The sequence below is a fragment of the Bemisia tabaci genome, chromosome 3, assembly GCF_918797505.1.
Source record: "Bemisia tabaci chromosome 3, PGI_BMITA_v3".
NCBI classification, from domain to species: domain Eukaryota; kingdom Metazoa; phylum Arthropoda; class Insecta; order Hemiptera; family Aleyrodidae; genus Bemisia; species Bemisia tabaci.
Genome location: NC_092795.1, coordinates 8,780,007 through 8,802,662, shown reverse-complemented (window position 1 = coordinate 8,802,662; position 22,656 = coordinate 8,780,007). Strand labels below are relative to the sequence as shown.

Genomic DNA, 22,656 nt, shown 5'->3' with positions numbered 1-22,656 from the left:
CGAAATTCACGTGGATAGAGGAAAAAGAGAGATGCAACTTTACGCACTTTGACGAAACTCATATTGCCTAACCAACGAGATGAAGGAGACTCAATCAGATCATGGGCGGAAAGAAAGAAGAGAAACGCAATTATACAATGTTTAGCGTAGCTTTTATTGCATAACCGAGATATGAAGGAGCATCAGTCCGAAGAGAGAATCAATTAATTCAGGTGTGGAGAGAAAAAGGAAAGTTTTACTCATACAAACTTCTACGTAGCTTTAATTGCATAACCATTTTTGTGAAGGAGCGTCAGTCTCGTGAGAAAACTAATACGCATACGTGTATGTATTTTTAGTCTTTTTTCAAAAGCGACCAAAATCTGAGCTCTACGTTTCATCGGTCAAAAATTTTTGTAAAAAAAGGGTTATTTATCTAAGCAACTTGGTAAGTAAAACATGTGCCTAAAAGAGCGAACAATTTTTTTTAAACAGCTCCTGAAAGAAGTCTAGTTCGAGCTAACGAGAAGGAGAAGGCTGAAGGTTCGTATAATGGCTTCATGTCATCCCTAATTTGAGCCCATAATAAGGAAAGTTCATACAGTGGAATTCTTAAACATAGCGGCAAATGACATGAATCTTATCCGTCGTCTAACTTAAACAAATTGGCAAAATCAGACGGTTCAATCTTGCGCTGCTTGTTGGTTTTCAGTGAGCAGAGAAATTTCGGCATGCGACTTGTAGGATGATTCAAATGTGATGGACCACCAGCATTAGGCATCGCCCATGTACATTTTGAACACATGAGAATAAAGACTCAAAATTGTGTAAAGCTCCAAGATTAAAGGTAACTTTCGGCACCCGCCAAAATTCTATGGAAATCATCCTCAGAAACGCCAGACCCCTAGAGGTTATGGGGCTGGTGCGGGGCTTTTGCATCACCCTGTAGAACTCGGCGAACAATCGACAACGAGCGAAAAGAAAGTCAAGAGACAAAAGAAATAGATAAAACAGTCCCGTAGAAAGAGGAAAAAAGGGGGAGGCTCATTCACGAGACGACGCTCAAAGTCAAAGGTAGACAAAAAGGAGACAAAGGGGGTAAAAGTCGCGAGAGATAAGTCAAATAAAAGAGACGACCTGAGCGCAAAGGCCGGCCGGCGAGCTGCAGTGCATTCAAATTGAAAAAAAAAGTTTAATTAGATAAGATGACTGATAATAGGACTCGGGAGCCACCCACGAAAGCGCTTCCAAGAAGAAGTTCGCTCCGAGCACAAGCGTCTGTCTCCCTCATAAAAGGACTGAGTGAATTTAAGGTGGAGGCGGAAGGGGGGGGGGTATGTTGACAGAGGTTTCTGATTGGACGAGAGCACGCGGACTCGTGTTTGTATGCTGCGCTATTTGCAGCGTTGATGTAAGATTGCGGAACAATCGGAAAAAAGGAAATGTTAATTTTGCAGACTCAATTATAGAGATGTTGCACACACAATTCTATTGTCTCATCTGAGAGTGCTAAGTGTGCTATTTTCGTAGTATTTTTTTTTATTTTGAAATGGGAAATCGCAAATAAATTATTTTAAACGTGAGAAAATGCACCGCCATGTGGCGTCATCAGACAGCATTTTCCATTTAAATACACGTATCTCAACAAATCAGATCATTTTTTCATATCATACTCCGATAGTTGGATTGCATTTTGCAAACAGGAACCAGGAGCATTACAATATTGCTAAGAATGTGCAGCTTCTTTTGTCTTGGAACGAAAACCTGATTGCCTTGAAACGGTTTCTATTATACTCTCTAAAACTGTAAATTTAGGACAAAAATACCATGTAATTTTCATATATTTTTTCAGGATATCAATAGTTTTATCGAAATGGGTGAAGTAGCACGATCTTAGCAACATTGCAATGATCCTGGTTCCTTTTTGCAAAATGGAATCCATTGATCACACTGGAAAAAAAAAACACATTGGATCTAGAGTCCAGACTCTTAAAAACATCGACAAGAAAAATACTCTTGATTCAATCAGATTTAAGCTTAAATCAAGAACCAAGCCTCTTAATTTGAGCGGATTTCCTTTTGATTTAAGATTAAATCTGATTGAATCAAGAGTCCTTTTTCTTGTCAATGTTTTTAAGCGTCTGGACTCTAGATCCAATGTGTTTTTTTCCAGTGCATCTTATAAACATCAAAGATACCTTCGTGCTCGGTTCGCTTAGTAGTTTTCTTTTTATCCTAAAAGTAGTCTAGTTCCGCATTTGTGAGATTCCTCACGACGGATCGGCAATGTTCCTTTCGAATTTTGATTCGAAGGTTTCCACCCCCGCTCGCTGAGGAAAGCTCTAGCAGCGGTGCGTCCTCAGTCAGTGATGAATCGTGCCAGATTGTGAGGGATTTATTCCTGAGCAGGTCACTGGAGGCAGAGGGGGTCAACTTGCGGACAGAGGAAGGGCGGTCACCTGCCAAGCAGTACGTTATCCTCTTCCTCTGCCACGAGCTTCGAATTCGCCCAGCCATCGTTTATTTCACGCACTCTCACGATAGGCTCGAAAAGAATAAACCACGGGTAGATGAGTTGGTCAAGGAATTACGTTAAATGCAGGAAGAACCGGTTTAAGACCGGCTTTCATAAGCGAAGCCAAAATTGGAAAGGAAAAGAGAGTCTGTGGACTGGTGGAATCGTCATTTATTGCATGCTTAAAAAAAAAATCACACCCAAATTAGCTAGTGTTTTGAACCCTATTATTGGTACTGCGCAGCAAACTTATTGGAGTTGGACCACAATTTAGAGGTCATCCCTAGAGTACGTAACGGTCTTGGGGGAGGGGGGGGGGGCGAGAGGCAATACGTCATTTTTGTTTCTACGTGTTTAAAGATAGGGACCAACGTCACAAGAGCGTTACAAGGGAAGAGGGGATGCTGAAAAATTGGTACGTAATTTAGGGACAGCCCCTCATTAAAGTTGTGCTCTAGTTAATAAATTGGTGTTGCGCCAATAATGGGACGCTGCTCTAAAAACACTCAAAAAGTGCAGGAAACACAAGCTCCCACGAGGTTGGATAGGGGTATCATCATTAAATGGCAGGAGGCTCAATCGAGACCTACACAATTAACAGCTTTTTACTAAACGTGAAGAAGTCACCCTAATGTCGCGTCATGTCAGTTTTCCGTCACTTTTTAGTGTAGGCAGCACAAACTCCAAAGTGGTCGAATGGTGGTATCCACGTGAAATTCTAGGCTACATCGAGATATTCAGAAATAACAGCTTGTCGTGAAACGGAAGAGGTTACTTGAGTGTCATGTCAGTTTTCCTTCAATTGTTAGTATAGGCAACACAAGCTCCCACGTGATCGAATAGTGGTATCATCTCCGTGTAGGAGTCAGACGGGTATTTCTGTTGCGGCGAATTGGTAGGCACGATGAGAAATTAGAGGAAAGAAAGAGAGGTAATAGGAAAAAGATGAGAAGAGGAAGAAAGACAAAGGGAAGAGAAGAGGAAAAGAGGATGAAGAAAAAAGAAAGACTGGAGAAAGGAGTAAGTAGTAGTACCAAGAAGAAAATAATTAGTGGAAACTGAAAAGAGAAATGAAAAGAATATGAGATCGACAAGAATAGACCGAAACAGATAAATGGGTACCGATGGACATCGATACTATCGAAAAATAATATAAACACAAATTCAGTTTTATTTTTCGATCGAATCGTGTGGATAAAAACAATTCCCCGGTAAAATTCAGTAAATTATTCAATTAATGCTGCGACTAATTATTAAAATTTTACCTTTTGACGAAAAATTGAGACCCGTGACATCAGTCACAGACTTTTCGCTAGTCACTCTTAATGGGCAGGTAATAATCTCTGAATGGGCCAACTATCCTCAAATATTCTACATAGTAGGATTTGGACCGCGTTAAGCAGAAAGGAACCAAGCCGCATCAGCTATTACAAAATTTAACCAGGCAATCTAATTTTTCGTATGGAAACAATTGTGTGAATTTTCGTGCGAATTTCAGTGGATTTTCTGCATAGTTTGAAGCAAATTTCTTAAAATTTTCAAAGGAATCCGCACAAACGTTCTTTTGTAAAAAGTTAAATTATCCGGTAAAATTTGGCAATAGCTGCAGATGAGACTTGGTTCCTTTCTTCTTAACGCCGTCCATTCATGAGTGCAAAATGTTCAGAAGCAGTGGCGTGGCATGCTTTGCGATATATCGATTGATCTGTCATTTAAACCAATGGGGAAAGATCGATTAACACGGTGTTCGGCGAACACCTTAATAATCGATTCTTTACCACGGATTCAAATGGGGAAATATCGATAATCGATAATTCACGCCAAGCCACTGTTCAGAAGGGGTCGGGCCACGTGACAGCTAGAGAGGTCCCCCTTTTTTTATTTTATCCATGCTATTCGACAGCGCCGCTCGGTGTACGAAGAACAAAGGGCAAGAGTTCAAAGAAAAGCTGCGGAGGGGGGCGCGGGGGGCACAGGGGGGCGGTGGGCATAGACACAAAGGGCTTAAAGGAAGTCGGGAGGTGGCGGAGGCGACTTTTTGGAAGTTTCATTAGATCCGAATCTCTCCGACATGTATCGATGGCTCCAATCACATTAAGCTTCCTTTCTGCCTGCGAGGGCAAGGGAACCAAGTACGCCTGATCGACTTGATTTGATTAAAGTGTGACTCGAGTTCCAACCCGGGCCACACTCCGCACCAGTCGATCCAGACTCAATCGTAAGTCTCGCGTCTCGAATCCCAACCTTCGCCGATCATACCAAGAAAATTTCCTCATTAAATATTCCGTTATTCCTTGTTAGATATCGATTGCATTTTGCAAAAAGGAGCCAAGAGCATTCCAATGTCGCTAAGATGGTGCAACTTTACTAACCTCGCAAATATAAACTGATCATCTAAACAAGCTTTATCTTTACTCCTAATAAATTATAAATTCAAGGCGAAATTACCTTTCTAAATTTAATTTTTTGCATGACTTCAGTAATTTTCTTTAAAAGAATTTAAGTTGCACAATTCTAGCAACATCGGATTGCTCTTGGTTCCTTTTTGCAAAATGCGATCCATATGTTGTATGAACTCGAACCAAGGAAAATTGCAATCTGCACGAGATTTTTCCCTCTAAAGTGAGGTAACTTTGCCTGAAATAGATTCATGACGTCGCCTTGACTCTGATTATATGAGAACCAACTTAAGTCTACTATGAAATGTCCTAAGGAACCAACTTAACTAAGGAGTTAATCAAATGGACTGCATTTTGCAATTTGGACCTATAATTCTGGCTCTTTTGGAAAAACACTTAAGTGCATAGGGAAACTAATACCACATACGTTGTTTTTAAACCGAGCTAGAATCTACAGGTCCAAATTGCAGAATGCAGTCCAAATCCTAGTATTATTGAGCTCGCGGGAAAATACCGAGATGCACCGCGATCACAAATCATCGTTCCCTAGACGAAAGAACGTAAGTACATTTCAACGTTGCAAAATTTCCTATTGCAAATTGTTTCTTTCTATGAAAACTTCGAGAATTTCCAACCGGAGGTTTTACTAATTTTCCTCTGATCACACACAAAATCAGACGATTTTTGGAGAAAACAACTCACAGTCATCCTCGCATAAATATTGAACAGTTTGAGAAAATGTTGCAACCTTGGAATGGGCTTACGTTCTGGAATACGACGAATTTTAAGCTTCGACCATCGGAAAGCGGCCTCATGAGGCGGCGGTTAAGCCGCTAATCGCCCCTGAAAAAAAGCTCACCCCTAATAAGGTATTCAGCTCGAATAAAAGAAAGTGAGAGTAATAGTCCACCCCGAGGAGAGAAAAAAAAAGAAAAACCCGGGGAGAAGAAATATATTGCTCCGATCGCCGGTGTCTCCCCGCCCCCAGCGTCCATTGAATCCCGCGACTGCAGTCGAAAAGTGCTGGAAGCAACATAAAATCAATTCCCGCGAATATCAAAAAACGTTTTTGAATGCCGGCCGAGGGAGCGGCCTTTGTACAGCCCCCCCCCCCCCCCCACCAGTCCTGCCACCCGCGCAAACAGCCGCGAGGTGAGGTCCAACGTACAGTGGGACAACGACTACTACACTGTGAAGTTTTTTTTATCGACTTTCGATATTTCCCTTTTGAGGCTATGGTAAAGAATATATTATTAAGGTGTTCGTTTCGAACAACCTGTCCATCGATCACTAGAAAAAAAAACATTGGATCTAGAGTCCAGACTCTTAAAAACATCGACAAGAAAAAGTACTCTTGATTCAATCAGAATCTAGCATAAATCAAGAACCAAGCCTTTTAATTTAAGCGGATTTCGTTTTGATTCAAGCAAAAATCCGATTGAATCAAGAGTATTTTTTCTTGTCAATGTTTTCAAGAGTCTAGACTCTAGATCAAATGTGTTTTTTTTTCTAGTGATCCTTTCCCATGGGTTTAAATGGCAGATCAATCGATTCGTCGCCAGCACGGAACGCCATCGAATTGAAGATATGAGCTTTTAAAGTTTTCGCATCATGTCCGATTGCTATCACTGATTCGCTCCACTGTGCGTCGTATACCGTCGATACTCGATTTAACTTTCGGATCTTCACTTGAATTACTCGACGATACTACTCCTCACTCTTTAGATACGCCGTCTTCAGAAAGAAACGCCGTATGAGCGTGCGGTAGTTGCCAAAGTTCCCTAATAAAATATAAATTCTAAGTAACTAATGCTATTCTCCATAAAATTTTGATGTACTTTATACTAATCAGATCTGTTACAAACTCTTGCTAGTGCAAAAGTATAAGAGTTGTTTCCATAAGGTCCAGTTACACGATCAAATTGAGCCATCAATCAAATTGGGCCTCTCATCGGTCGCATCCTCACCTCAGGTCTTTTTCCACCAATCAGAGCTTCAATTTGATGGCTCAATTTGATCGTGTAACTGGACCAATATATAAAATATTTCCCTCACTTAATACTCTAAGCAATGTATTTGGGCAAGGCAATAATTAAGTTCGGAGGTCAACGCTATTTTTCGACAGATATTGATTGATGAGCAACTTGTTGAGCAAAAACTCAATAAAATTCACCTAATGATGACTGATGACATTTGAAGCTGCGCATGGAGTTGCATGAAATCGGGGTGGTTCATCATCTGTGTCGAATAATGTCTTCGCTTAGGTGTGTTTTCCAAGGCGGGAAATTTAAAAATGCGCAAATTTTTCCCGCAGATTGTGGAGTGAGGATGTATATCAGACCTTTCTGATGCATTCGTTGCGATTCATGAGTCATTTGAAGAAAGAGAATTTAAAAACTGGAAAGTTATAATAGGTATTGCCAAAATTATGCATAATGTTCTTCACTATAGAAGTACCTAAATATCAGTATTTCGTGGTCTTTTCAAGGAAATTTTCTCCAAAATTTGGTCCTAGTTTCATGGATAGAATTGCTTTCTTCAGGCCAATAAATTCCCGTGAGGTGATGGAGATATATAATTGTACAATCTTAGCAGCACCTGATGACGCTCACCAGAGTATTAATTTCCAATCTTCATTTCGCGTAAAAAACAACTTTTCTTTATCAACGGCGGAAACAATGGTCTGAAGATTTGAAGGGGGAAAAAATACATCCGAAAGTTTTCTGAATGATTGTATTTCATGGAAGGAAATCGATGGCTTCGGCGAGAAACCACGTATCTCCGTCCGCGATTGTGCAGACTTCCGATCATACTTTATTTTATCTTTGAAAAACTACACTGGAAATAGAAACACATTGGATCTAGCGTCCAGAATCTTAAAAACATCGACAACAAAAGATACTCTTGATTCAATCAGATTTAAGCTTAAATCAAGAACCAAGCCTCTTAATTTGAGCGAATTTCCTTTTGATTTAAGCTTAAATCTGATTAAATCAAGAGTCCTTTTTCTTGTCAGTGTTTTCAAGAGTCTGGACTCTAGATCCAATGTGTTTTCTTTTCCAGTGTAGTCAACCTCATTTCATGCAAATTTCCTTGATTTTCCTTCTCTATCAGCAGGATATTTCGTATGAATTTCAAGTCAAATTGTTGACTTGCTTTTCTTCGAAAACAACAATGGGAGCAGAGATTTAGGAACACCGAAATGATAATACGTGGTTTCGCCATTTACTGGCACTTTAGCCATCGAAATTTAGCAGCGTTTGAAAGCTCATACGGCGTTTTTTTCTCAGGACGGCTGTATTCACTCCCGGTATTTAAGCCCGGGTCGACTCGACTGCGCCTCCGGGACCCCCCCCCCCTCCCTTCCCTCTGCGCCTCCCCCGGATAAAAGGTCTCCCTCTTTACATTTACTCTTGGATTTCCCTTCTTTTTTTAGATTTTGTTGGGCTCGTTTTTTTTTCTTCTTTTGTCGTTTCGCTGACGTATCGGAAACTGAACTTTCGCTCCTCTCGAAATGCCGAGTTCTTGAATTCCAGCCGCCCCTCCTCCCCTCTCCACACCCCTTGTTTATCTCTTTCCTTCTTGTTCCACGCTTTGCGCTCCTCCGTGGATGCTTCTTCATTCCTACTTTCTGTCCTTTGTTTTGATCTCCTCTCGGCATCACGCAATCCCTTTCGCTTTTTTTTGAGTGTCACCTACCAGAAATCCTAACTTACTCGGCGGGTATGGACTCGATCGACGTTCGAGAATTTTTCTGGTTTCACTATAAGCTCTTCCAAATTTCTTCTGATTTTTTCTTGTGTAGTTTTGTTGTCACGCAAAATGTTTCTACGGATCTGGGTGTTTCTTCGGAAAATTTAAAAGCACCTAGTGCGACACACACACCGAAAAAAAAAGAAAGAAAAAATGAATCGATCGCGAAAAGTAAAAACGTGATCCGATCGACGTGATTCAATCGACTCTTCAAGTTTGTCGATCGATTTACGGACTTGTCAATCGCCTCATGGGTTTTTCGATCGATTCGTCGTGAGGAAGGGACCCAGTGGCCCGATTATTGAAACTATGCCGACCTATAAGACAAGTCATAACCCTATCTGAATCATAAAATATATCGCATTTTGATGCTTTTTGATTTTGATCGGACTGCTTTAAACGTTCAATAATCGGCCCACGGGAAGGTTCCGACACGCGTAGACTGAAAGATCTAAAGTGAGAGTGGTGAGTTACTTAAAATAATTGATTTATCATCTATATTCTTTCACTATTTATGTTAAAATTCCTATCAGTGAATGTACTTATTTTTAAAAAAAAATTAAAAAATGTTAAAGAAGTATAAAATAAAAAAATGAAAAATGAAAAAAATAAATGAAAATACACGGAGAAAAAAACGTCGTGCATGCATGGGACCCAAAGTTGAGGTCATACGGATCTCTGAAGTTTTCTGATCACGCATCCGAAAACTTGAGGTCGAGCTGCCGAAGTTCGGGTCAGACATCGAGGCACTTCGGTATGTACCGGAGTACCTCAGATGTGTGACCCAACCCTTCGGTATATGTCGAAGTACTCCAGTTGTCAGACCAGAACTTCGGCAGCTCGACCTCAAGTTTTTAGATACGTGATCCGAGAACTTCATTGATCCATATGACCTCAACTTCGGGTCCCACGCACGAAGTTTTTTATCCGTGTTATAAAAAAATAAAGATTTACAAAAAAATTGTTTCTAATTCTTCGTTTGGTTCATAATACTAAAACAACGTGATTTAAGAATAATGATTCTTCCTTTGAGATGGTATAGTGCAGCCTTGGTATGCATTCAGAAAAAGGTCCCTTACATTTTTAACGGGACATTTATCTCCGTGTAATGATAAAAAAATAATGATTAACAAAAAAAAAAAATTGTTTCCAAGTCTTCGTTTGGTTCATAATAATAAAACAATGCGATTTAAGAATAATAATTCCTCCTTTGAGATGGTAAAGTGCAGCCCTGGTATGCATTCAGAAAAAGGTCCCCCTACATTTTTAACGGGACTCTCCGTGCGCGTGCACGAGTCAAATTCTGCCGACGATCCGTCGGGGAAGCGAGGGGCTGGAGATAGCTTTCGGGGGACGGGTTTCGAACTTAACTTCGGTGAGAGCGCCGCGCCGTGGGGGCAGGGACTGAGGGGGGAGTAAGCCGTCTGTTCCCTATGTATGCGCCCGGATCAAATCTTGAATACTGTATGAGCTCGCTGATATCAAGGAGCGAGCACTTTTTTCCCTCTCCTCCCTATCCATCTCCTTCTTTTTTTTCTTTTTATTTTTGAGTTGTTTCAAATTCTGCCGTACGTGGGTATTCCACCCTTGTAGCTGAACTTATTCGAGGAACTTCTCCGCGCGGGTCTGCGAGCTGACTGCATAATACATGAGACCCGTGTTCCTTGCCAGATCGCCGGATCAACCGGGAATGAATTAGCCGGGAAATGCTCGCACACGTTCGTCTCTTTACTCATAAATGAAGCATAGCGAGTCGTAAGTACGTTAAGTTATACTTAAAATGATCGATATGGCAGAATTCGTGGTACTATACATTTTTTATTATTTACATGTAAATTTGACTTATTACATGGATACATAACTGAAAGCTTTTTCTGCTCCTCACTTGGAGCCATCCTCAGAGCGAACAATACAATGTAGGTCAATAGAAAAGCTAAAGAAACGACATAATGGTAACGAAACAGGAGATGAAAGTTAAACTATAATTATTACCTTTAAGTAAAACTTTGTAAAGCTACCTCTTTAAAAATTCAAAAACCCGAAACTGTTATTTTTTATTCAATGGGTAGATTTTTTTCCTCTAAAGTTTTAAAAAAAAGATTGAATACATATAACATACATAAAAGTCCCTCCTACGTCGCACTCTGGCGTTCTGCGACACCCAGGCGACACATATGCCTATCTTCTCAGAGATTAGCGGGCAACTGATACTGCAACATCTCTTCGTAAATATTCGGTCTGTAAATATTTGTACATTAAAAAAAGAATCCGACTTCAAATTGAAAAAATAAGAAAAAATTGAGAAACAACAGAGTCGATACGTAATCGGGCCTAGTTTTTTAAATTTTTCTCTCGAATCTGAGCGACACCTCACTGGCAGCATAGAACGGAGCATTACGAGTTCACCCTAGCGCCATCGCGCCTTCAATTTTGCAGATGCAACACGGACATCCATCATGTACGAATAGTTGTATCTCTGCGCCGTCATCAACGCGCCTCCTTTTACTTTGCTCTATTTCCATACTGTGTTTGTTTTAGTTTGTCTTATTTGATATTTGTAGCGGTGCTTTAAAGATTGTATGAGCAACACAGCCGTAAATAGGAGAGCCGTAATATTCGAGCCTCGTTTCTTAATTTTCTCGCGACACCTCATTGGCAGCACAAAGTGGAGCTGCGGAACATCGCGAATTCACAGCTCGCGCCATCGCGCCTTCAATTTTGCAGATGCAACACAGACATCCATCAAGCACGAATAGTTGTATCTCTGCGCCGTCTTTCCATTTGCTCTATTTCCATATTGTGTCAATCTTGTTTGTCTCATTGCTAGTGGTGCTTCAAGGGCTACGTGAGCAACACAGCCGAAAATAGATTGTGCCCTAATCAATTATCATTTTGAAAGAAAAACAATGTTAGAGGTCTCTCAAGCGATCAAAAAGGCGCACGTCTAAAAATTGACTGTGCTACCTCTTCTGAGAGAGTGACACATGGCGGATGAGGACAGGAGGGGAGGGGGGTGATAAAGCGTTTCTATGTTACCAAAAAGGTGAAAATTTCGAAGAAAATAATTTTTTACCTATCTTAGAAATTTTATGTATAGGTATTTTGTCACCTGGACAAAAGTTCGAGAGCTATTTCGATTTCCTCACTTAATGACGCTCATCATCCCTTTTTCGAAAAACTATAATCGACAAAAATTTTCAATGCCTCAAAGCTAATTTTACGACGGAGAGTGACCAATTTTTCGCGATAGTAGCGAAAGCTAAAAGCGTACAGCGTAATAGCATAAGTTTGCACTTTATTTAATCGGATGTCTGCCAGTGAGTGAAATAATTGTCATTCATTACAGCTTGATTAAACCAGTATGTCCCAATTTTTCACATTCTCCTCTGCAAAATATTGAGCTACGGATACAAAATCTGAATTCAGCAAATAAAAAAAAATAAATAAAAAAACATCAATTTTCCAGCATTTTAGGCCCAGGCGCCTCTGGGGACTTAAAGCCGGTTTATATTTCCATGGACCTCCATTTACCACTATTGTGCGTACGAGGACCTTTCTTTACTCTTACTTTCTCTTCTTTCGTTCATTTATGAATTTCCCGCATTTTTTCTCTCATCTTATTTTGCTATATCTGACAAAGGGGCGCGTCTTCGATACGTCAAGAGGGCGTATCTGCCAATGGCAGATTGGCCTTATGGCCAGTCCAACTCTGATCGGATATATCGCCCTTCAAATAACACGGTATATGACGTCATCTACCGCGGTTGTGTAAACCATGGTTGCATCCATTTTGGTTTCATTCGTGTTTTAAGTAGAGGACCCAGTGCAAATGAATGTATCATTGACTGATGAATCGAAGGTGGAAGAATCCATGGTATGTACTACGCGATGGATGGCATGCACCGTGTTTTTCGAGAGGCTCCGTTAATATTGGACATGGGACTTGACATTTACATCGTAAAACTAACCCACTTAGTTACACCCTTACGCCAGACGAGCAACGCTTTGTATCTATCCATGATGCCTAGTGTTTATACCATTACTTCATTACTATAAACTCTTTGATCCCTTGAATCTTCATTTTTGTCTCAGTTCGCTCCGCCATTTTACCGCTGATTGCGATGATTTTTGCGGCTATCGACGGTTAAATGGACGTATTTCTACCAAACAGACCTATGTGGAGGTGAGAAATATGGGGTGTGCTCTACGAAGCTGCATAAGAAGCAATGTAAAAGTGGGCGTGATTCCTTTTGAAGAATTGGAAAAGCGGGATTTTACATTCTATCAAACAGATCTATGTGCCAACTGAATGCAAACTCATGAGCCGCGGGCATGGCAAAAGAGCGTTGTGGACAGGGCTCATGAGTTAAAGTGCCCCGACGACGATGTCCCCACCGCCGGGGCCCCGGGCCCACCCTCGTTCGTTGCCTCTGACGTCACTGGCGCTTTATTATTCTCATTCACTCTTACGGCAGAGAACTAACGAGCACACCCCATATTTCTCACCTCCACATAGGTATGTTTGGTAGAAATACGTCCGAATAATCTATAGATGAGCCAAATTAATTAAAATTTGATAAATATTATCCAGATGTGACAAAATTTTAAATTCTCCCATTTGAACGATACAAGTGTTCATTTTTTGTAACACTTGCTTCTCGTGATCCACCGGGCCGATATGCATTATTTTGGCGGATATCAATAAGAGATAGTCACTAAGTGAGTCCGCTTTTTTTTTATTGGCCCAAGTTGACCCACGAAACGGAGTACGGACCTTCGAAGGCGCGAAGCGCCCTCTGGGGCTTGGGTCGCGGAACGGCTACAGGCCATACCCCCTATTTCTCCCTATAACGGTCCTTTAGTCGGTGGAAAGCCGAACATTTTTGGAGCTTTAACCTGTGAGTCTGACAATAGATATCGGGAGAGAACCTGGCAAATTCTCAAATCACCTAAATATATTCGCCGGGGCGGAATAGGCGAGCGTGTTCCCCTCGCTCTGCGCCCTCCGACCGGGGACGGGAGGGGGCGGGGTGAGGAGGGGGCGAGGGGATAAAAGGAAAAGTGGGAGAAAGAGGGGGAGATTTCCATTCGGAGGAATGTTTCTTGGGGATAAAAATGACCTACCCTTCTCCGAGGGGTGGAGGGGGATGCAAGCGTCATGTCGCTAAGCCGATAACGTCCCTCTCCATCATGTTTATTCACGCTACGCCCCCTCCCTTCTTCGCCCCCTCCCGCGCCCTGGCCCCTTAGCACCCTTGCCATCGTACAGTCTTACATTTTTCTTATTTTCATCCGTTTTCCGGCGGTCGCGGCCTTTCTCGATCTGCTGATGCCTGAGCCATGCCCTCCTTTCATTATCATTTTTGTCATTCACCCTCTTTCCAGCGCCTTCGCTCGCTCGTCCGAGACTTCGGTCCGCGTGTTCGCGTTACGCACCGTGCTCGACCAAATGGAGGAATTTCCTCTCTCGTCCATCTGGTTTTTTTATGTCCTGAATTAAACTAACATGCAGAAGAAATTGACTACATTTTGCAATGCGAAACTACAATTTCTGGCTCGGTTTAGAAACATCGTATTTGTGTCATTACTTTTCAATGTACATAAGTGTTTTTTATGGATGAGCCAGAAATTATAGTTCCTAATTGCAAAATGAAATCCAATTGGACCTCATTTTGCAATACAGAACTACAATTCTTGGCTCATCCGTAAACAAACTAATGTGCATAGGGAATCTAAAAGTGCGTACATTGTTTCTGAATTGAGCCATAAATTATCGTTTCGAATTGCAAAATGTGGTCCAATTTTTGTTGATCCATGTTTTTGGTGAGGCTTGTGGTGCACAAAGACATCACAGCATTTAATCACACCTATGTTATCAATCCTATTACTGACCTCTCGTGCTGAAGTAAAACGTCGTATGAGCCTTGAGGCGTTGCCAAATTTCTTTCGGTGAAATTACAAATATCGGGGAAATGTCTAAATATTTGTCTTCCAATTTTTCTGCTTTTATTTGCAATTTAATCTAAAAAGCCTAAAAATTTTGTGGTGAAATATTCATAATTTCTTTCAAAACTGACTATTTTTTGGAGGAATCTTCGAGAAAAAAAATGAATTCACCGTGACTTCATAATACTTGAATTCTTGATAGAAAGGAGGGGAGCCTAACAATAATTTCTATATTTTTGCAGACATCAGGTCATCCAAATCTCCTTTAAGCAGGGTACAAGAGTAAATTAATCGAAGTCGCAGATTGGCATAAAAATTCAGTAGTTACTCGATCATAGACGGAAACAAGGAGAGCCTTCCTATGTAAGTGTATGCAACACCCGTGGCAGCTGAGCAGGAGTGTAGCCTCTATCAGCCGTCACTTGCTCAAAATTCCAATGAACCTTCATTCAACATCACGTCTTATTCGTTGATTGAGATATCGAAAACCACAATTCCACGACTCCTTATAGTACTTCATCATACGATTACATTGAAGAGGATAAAAAGAGTGCCTACATTTTTAAATGTATGCAACGCCGACAGCAGTTGAGCAGGAATAGTGTTGCCTCCACCACTCACTGATTTTTCATCTCGTTGCGTCAAGATATCGAGATGAGTTGCAAGCGACGCCGTTTCATGAACTAATCTGTTTTTTAAAGAAGAGGAATAATCGCAAAATCCGTGCATAGCGCTGGGATTGTTTAATATATCGGAAAAACGGCACTGTGGGAGCCTGACGACATGAGTGAATGGACAAGTTTCTGGAAGAATTCAAGATCCTCTTAAATCCAGCAGGAGGTCCGCCGTCCGTGGATCCAGGAAGCGCTGTCATATTTCGGAAATATATCTCGAAGAGAAAAGCAGTATTTTACATTTCACTCTCACCCCCCCCCCCCCCCCCTCAAGCAGAGTTTCCGGTTAAAGATAAATGGTGGTCGTCCATGATTGGACTTTCATCGCATCAAAAATTATCAACATTGGTCGAATTCAAAACTTGGAAGACAATGGAGTCACCTAGAAGTGATTGTCTGCCGATAGGCGATTTTTGCCATCGAATATCTCAAACTTTTTTTTTTTAATTTGGCTTACACCAAGATGGTGAAACTGCAAAAATGCGTATCTTGGGCGCGGTGTTTCAAAATATCCGCTTGAATTTTATTTTTCTTTTATTTTTGACTTTCTGCTCCAGTTTTTACATGCTTAAAGGGAACATATCGACGGTGTAAGTCGGCAATCACATAACTCGGTTTGCGACGTCGCAGACTTCCTGTCATACTTCATTTTTTAAACGGAAAACTAGTCAACGGCAATTCTTTAAAACTGCCGTGATTTTTCTTCTCTGTGCGAAGAAAATTCTGCAAAAACTTCAAGGAATGATGTCAATTTGCTCTCCTTCAAAAAAATAACATAGAGGCGGAGATTTTCAGACATCCTAAAAGAGTTATGTGATTGCGGACCTACGCCGTCGATATTGTTCTCTAGCCCTTGATGTTCTAAATCCAGGATCTGTGCTGACGGCATCTCTCGGGAGAGAAGGACGGGGTAAATCCACGTTTGGCGGCGGAGTTGGCAAGGGTGCCTCGCCGAGAGGGGCTGGAGTACGGCTTACTTAACCCCGGTGACCGGGGGTGACCGGGGGTGACTGATAAGAGCAGAAGCGCACCAGGCGCGGACACAGGGACAGCTCGCAGCAGGGGTGAAGCCGATAAAAAAACTTGCTGGTGTTTTTTTGCGGCCGGGCTACCCTCCCTAGCCCGCTTTCGTACTTATTTCAATCATTGCTCCTCGAAAATATTATTTTATCTGCCCGCCGCGCGGGAGGGGGCATGAAAAATGATTTCTTAAGCTCAATTACGGCCGCGCTGAATATTCCGAGTGAATAGTTGCTCACCAGCTGAAAAATCCCTCTTCAAACTGTCTTTTTTTAAGAATTATCGTTTTCACTTCCTGGTCGACGCGCGAAACACCTCCGCCTCGTAGGCGGGCGTTTTCCTTGTGGCCGTCAGAGCGTAAAACAATTTATCGGGTGTGAATAGGAAAGAAATTGCATCACTCATAAGACAATTCGGTCACATGAACCATTAATACATGTACGCTGTTGTACTATTGGGTTCATGTAACCGTACTTTCCTCCTCAGTTCGTGCAACCGAGTTTACAGACCGAACCGAAAAAAAGCGGGGTTCCATGAACCAAGGATACGGTTCTTGGAATTGAAAGTATGGCTACGTGAACTGAAAAGTGTCGTCTTGTAGGACTTTGCACTTACGGTTCTTAAAACCAAACTTTTTTCCTTACTGCGAGATGAGATCACGCATTATCCTAAACGTATATATCACATGGTGATAATCAATTGTCTAATTTAAAAAAAATGGAGAATATAATGAGGAATGAAAAATGTATATAAAAAAATAAAAGAAAATAAAACGTTTAATAAATAAACATTTTTTTAAAAAAAAATGTGAACATTTTGAGAAAAGTAAAATTAAAAAGAAGCAGGCTTAACGCAAAAGTTTTGAAGAGCTCGCCCATATCAAGACCTATATGAACTAAGGATAAAATAGTTTTGAAAATGAACAGGAAAATAATACGTCTCTCGATTGCAAGGTTGGACAATCTCGGAGGCGCCAGATAGCAATTTGGGCCGACACTGCCTTCATAGATTTTCTAATTTTGAGAATCTGACTGAAAATTCGGCTTCTGCGTTAAAAAATATCCCCATCTCCAAGTTTTATAAAATCTATCTATCAGGAGCCAAGATAGCATTTTAGGCCGCACCCACCATCTTGGATATTCGAATTTTGAAAATTTGGCCGCATTTCAAGTTTTCCGTCAAAAAATACCACTCGCTACCAAGTGTCACAAAAATCGTCAAAACAGGAGCTGATCATCGCAGGATCTGTAGGGCTTCATCCAGTAGTAAACGATAAATCAGTAAATCAGCATTTTAGTGCGCCTACAATTTCGTCTGATACTGTGCAACACTTCCGTGGCGGAATAGTTGCTCAGAGCGCCTTCAGCGGAATCGCTTCGATTTGTTGGCGGGAGATGACCATTGCCGCTGAAATTACACTCTTGCGCGTGCACAGCTACACATTTCCTCATCACCGACGGTGAGGTAAAAACATTCATAACTCAATTTGCGACGTTGCAAGTTTTCCACCGCCTATTTTATGCGGGTAAACCAATGTGAACAGTTTAAAATATGCCGTGATTTCTCAGAGATAAGATGAGAAACATTACTGTAATGTTGCATTCAAGTTTATTTGTGTACTTCAGTTGGAAAGGGAAAAAGAAGTATAAGTAGTAACCTTTGGGCGGACAAAAGCGGATCCGAAATGTATTTTCCTCGAAGTGAACAGGCCCGTTGAAAAAGCGCCAAAGCAAACTGACTGATAATCAGTATTATCAGTTCCCTTTTACTTTTTTTCGTCTATGATGATAATATTATAAGCTTTGACTATTCTTACTTATTTTTTCTATAGGTACTTTTTTTATCTTCCGAATGGCCGTATGAGGAATGAAAAAAGGAGAAATAAAAAATAAATACATGAATAAATTAACAACCAGTTTTAACACACAAAAAATTAAGAGCGCACCAATATCGAAGTCTAAAATAGTTGAGAGTACGGAGTCAATTTTAAAACGGAACAGAAAAAGAATAGAGCATTATTGCACGGTTGGAGAATCTAGGAGGCGCCAAGATAGCATTTTAGGCCCCATCTGCCGTCATAGATTCTGTAATTTTGAAATTTTTCATTCTAAAGTTCCTTGAGGTTTTTAATCCTTGAGGATTCTGCAACCTTGAATGAGTATCGGGTTAGGGTCAGTACACATCCATGCTCCAGGCTTTCAAATTTTCAGGGATTAAGGTGCAGTGGAGTCTGTTACTGCAGGTAAGTTCCTTGTAAAAATTGTCGCCACCACTAGGATTCGAATCCGGGACCTATTGGTCTAGAGTCAGACGCGCTGACCGCTAGGCCAGCCTGGCCGACCTAATTTTGAATATCTGATTCGAAATTCGAGTTTCTCCTCGGAAAATACCCTCTAATATACCTCCCTCGCCTATCTCTATCTCCTTCCAAGTTTCACATAATTTGATCGAATAGGAGCCGAGATGGTATTTTAAGCCACGTCCACCATCTTGGATTCTCAAATTTTGAAAATTTGACTAAAAATTCGAGTATCCCTCCAAAAATGCTCATCAGCAATCCTAAGTTCCATTCAAATCGGTTAAACATGTGTCGAGGTTCACTGTCAAAACGCCAAATAGCTAAGATGTTCACGCGTGAGAGCAATATTGCATCCACCCTATTTGAAGGCGCTCCGCTCGATGGTAAGCATTGACTCTTGCAATGCAACATCTCACTAGAGTTACTGATCTGCTGCACAATTTGAAAGAGTGATGCATTATCAATGCAATGAATATTGTGCGAAGGTCACATCACTGAAGCACAAAAATCATGAACCTTTCTTGAAAGTGGTGTAAAGGAGCTGATTGAATGAAACGATAGCGAACAGAATTGACCGGTAAACTCTGTTGGAATATTTATGTACCTACCAGTCAATATTTCAGATTGTAATAACATCATGGACTAAATGACTCTAGCTAAGTTGTATAATGATAATTGTTTTATGTATTGAGCAATTTACCAGAATTAGAAAAGTAAATTAAAAATACAGCACGAAACTGAAATACAAAATAAATGCACATCCGTATAAAAAATGCAATCCAAAAATTTGCAATAAACACAACCTCAATGAATCATCAGTACTTTTGGTGAAGAGTAGAAAAATTGCTTAAGTTTCCAACGAAGCTCAATTTAATCGAAATTTCCTTCATTTTCAGTGCAAATTAAGTTGTAGTTTTTCATTATTCTCAGAGCCCAACTTTTTTCAAAATATAAATTCACGCCTCGAGAAATACAATTAAATTTTAATTTTGATGGTAATTGAGAAAAATTAAACACGACTTTTAATACTTTATGTAGTAACTTTACAAAATTCATTTTCTTTTTCCAAAAAATAACTTCAATAATAGAGAAGAATTAGAAAGAAACTGAAGAATAAGCATCTCTAGGTACCGCAGGGCTCTATCGCAGAACTGCATTCTTCATCGCTACCATATTTTACTGTAAATCTGCACTTAAATATGCACATAAATGTAATAAAAAAAATGTTTTGTATTCCAAAAGTGTTAGAGTTATATAAGAATTTACATGATATCCATTTGTAAATATGAGAGACAGATAAAACTATTTTCATACAATTTAATTCCTGATTTATGAGTAAAGTACTTTAAAAGAGGTATAGTAAGTTAAAATAGAAAGATAGGAAGAATCAATTTAATTATAATTATGTCTTAAGATGCCTAATAAAAGGATCATTATGATATAATATAAAGTATGTAATTTGATGTTACTTCTGGGATGCTAAGCTGCTGTAAGTTACACTAATACTAGTCAAATTCTGGGTGATCAAATAATGTTGAATTAATTCCTAAAACGATTTTAGAAAAACTCCATAATTGTTAAAATTTTAAAACTTCTGTCTTCAATTAATATGTTTCAAAAACATAATCTCAAAAAACCTTCCTTTTATATACTATTTTGGATTGTTTGATTGCACATGATCTAATTTACCTACATGTCTTTAAAAAGTGAGATTTATAAGTTACTGTTCCTATAGTCCCTTAATTTAGGTACCTACATAAGTGGTCACTCATACTAAAATGTTTTACCACGATAAAATTTGACTGAATATCGTTCAATAACTTAATTTACCAAGGAGAGATTGGATTATTTCTTTAAAAATGTAAATAAATATGTTTCTGCGTAGCGCAAAATTGAATTTTAAAAAATTAAGTTTGTATAAACTTTTGTTTTTTACCTCTTAACAGAGACTAATTTAGGAACAATACTTGACAGTATTTCATCCACCTATTAAATGCATTTTATACTACAGAAAACTTTGAAAATATTCCAGGCTTGGATGCAACAAACCTACTTACTTGATGCAAAGCAGTTCTTGATACCTAATATTCTTTAATTTTTCTCCTGCATAACCCTGGTTTCTCTTTATTTTCATTTATTTCATTAAAAATGGCAAAGAAGCTGTGGGCTCCTAGAAAACATATTTTCAAAACTAGAAACATATTTTATTTCTAAAAATATTCATCAAAATCAAGAAAACCAAATAATTTTTGTGCATACGCTTACCTAGATTTTATACGAACAGCTGTTAAAATGGTATCCATAAAGTTTCTGATGAAGATTGAAGGCCACATAAAAAATAATTTCAGTAATATTTCAGATAACACTTACACACACCAAAAACTATAATTAGGATCATCCTCATAAAATTGAAGATCACTCCAGAATATTTCAAAATTAAGACACATCATTATAAAATGAGGCGCGTTTGGATTTTTACGCTATGGCCATTTAGCCTTTATTTTTGTTATTTGTAACTGCTGCAGTATACATCAACTGTGAGAAATTTGTGAGAATCTAATAACACACATGATTAATATTTTATGTTAACTTTTGATTTAAAATTTTAATTGGTAATAATATGAAACGTAGAGTAAGACTTGATGTTGAAACTGAACTGGCTTTAAAATGTATTAAAAAATATAAAAGTAACCAGAATTTGAAACTAAATTATAAAAAATAAGAAAAGAGCTTAAACTGTGTACTAAAAATGAAAATAAAACATAAACAGCACAAGCTCTAGTAAATAAATCGATCAGGAAGGAGTTAAAGAGGTAACATAATGCTACATGTTGGAGGTTCGGTCCGACACTAACTTAAAAAAAGGGTCTGTACTGAGATGGCTTCTCAATCCCTTAGGCTGAACAAGATCTACATACGGGATTGGGTGTAGAGGGAGGAAGGGTTGGATAAAAAATAGGAGGACCCTTGGATTTAACCCTATTGGCTCTGCGGAGGAGAAAAAATAAAAAAATAAGGAGCGGTACGCATGCTCGCAATGAAAGTGCGACCTCAGACAATGCATACCACCCCTTCGATATGCCTGCAACCCTTTTTAAAATCATCACCAGTGGCATAAGCGTGGCTTAACCCTTCACAGAAGCCAATAAAAAAACACTGCTTGATAAAAAAGTAGCAGTCAACCCTTTACACCTCCACCCTACCATAATTGTAGGCACAAGAGAGGGGAAGCCCCTTCCCTGCAGGGACTCAACCCCTTCTTTATCGCAACCACTGACTCTGTATGAAGTCTCTTTCTCTTGCTCTCTTCGATTACGCACAGTTTTCAAGAAGTCTCATCATTGTCGCTCTGATAGGTAACCAAAACCTTCTTCGTTCCTCATTTCTCCTTCATTTTTGATCGATGCAATTTGTCATACGTCTGTCCAGCGCTCATACGCTAAAGGATTTCATCTTAGGAACCTTATCTTCTTTAGATATATTTAACGATGGCTTGGCTTGGTCGTGAAATTAATAATTATCTGGTGTATTCGTAAAATTCTATTTCGCAACGTTGTCATTTTTCTGTTTTCTCAAGAATCAAGCTGGTTAAAGTATTTTTTCCACTCTCTAAAGGTTTTTAGAATTTATGAAGATGAGAGTGTACTCAATATACCTAATATTAGAAAAATTAACTGAAAGTAATAAAAAATGACTATGAAAATAAAAATATAAGTAAAGAAAAATAAATAAATAAAACTGTAAAAAATAAAATAAAATTAATTAAACAACAGAAACAATTGAAAAGGCATACAGACAAATAAATTTAAAAATAGAGAATCAAAATTAAATCTGCCGAGGCCAAAATATTTTGACTTTCAATATTTTGCTCATCTTTCACTTGAACAGCTGTTCGCTTTCCCGATTTACGAAAAGATCCACCCTGGGTAAAAGCTACTGATAACTTGAACATTTGACATTTCCCCTGGGATAACGCATGAGTGGCAGACATGTTTGCATGCATAAAAAAAATCAGTTTCTTACAAAAAATAGAGTTTAATGCCGAATTTTTCATTGATATTTTCCATTTTT

At 39.5% G+C, this 22,656-nt stretch overlaps 1 long non-coding RNA gene across 4 annotated transcripts in view; it reads right to left on the bottom strand.

Annotated features, from left to right (window-relative positions):
* LOC109030966 (uncharacterized) overlaps positions 1-21,658 on the bottom strand; it is a 92,538-nt gene extending 70,880 nt beyond the window's left edge. For 2 of the 4 annotated variants that reach the window (XR_011899438.1, XR_011899439.1), the window contains exon 1: positions 20,851-21,656. This is a non-coding gene — a long non-coding RNA (uncharacterized lncRNA). Of the gene's footprint in view, positions 1-20,850 lie in introns of all 4 variants that reach the window. The other 2 variants (XR_011899441.1, XR_011899440.1) reach the window with 2 other exon arrangements.
* Between the last annotated feature and the right edge of the window lie 998 nt (positions 21,659-22,656).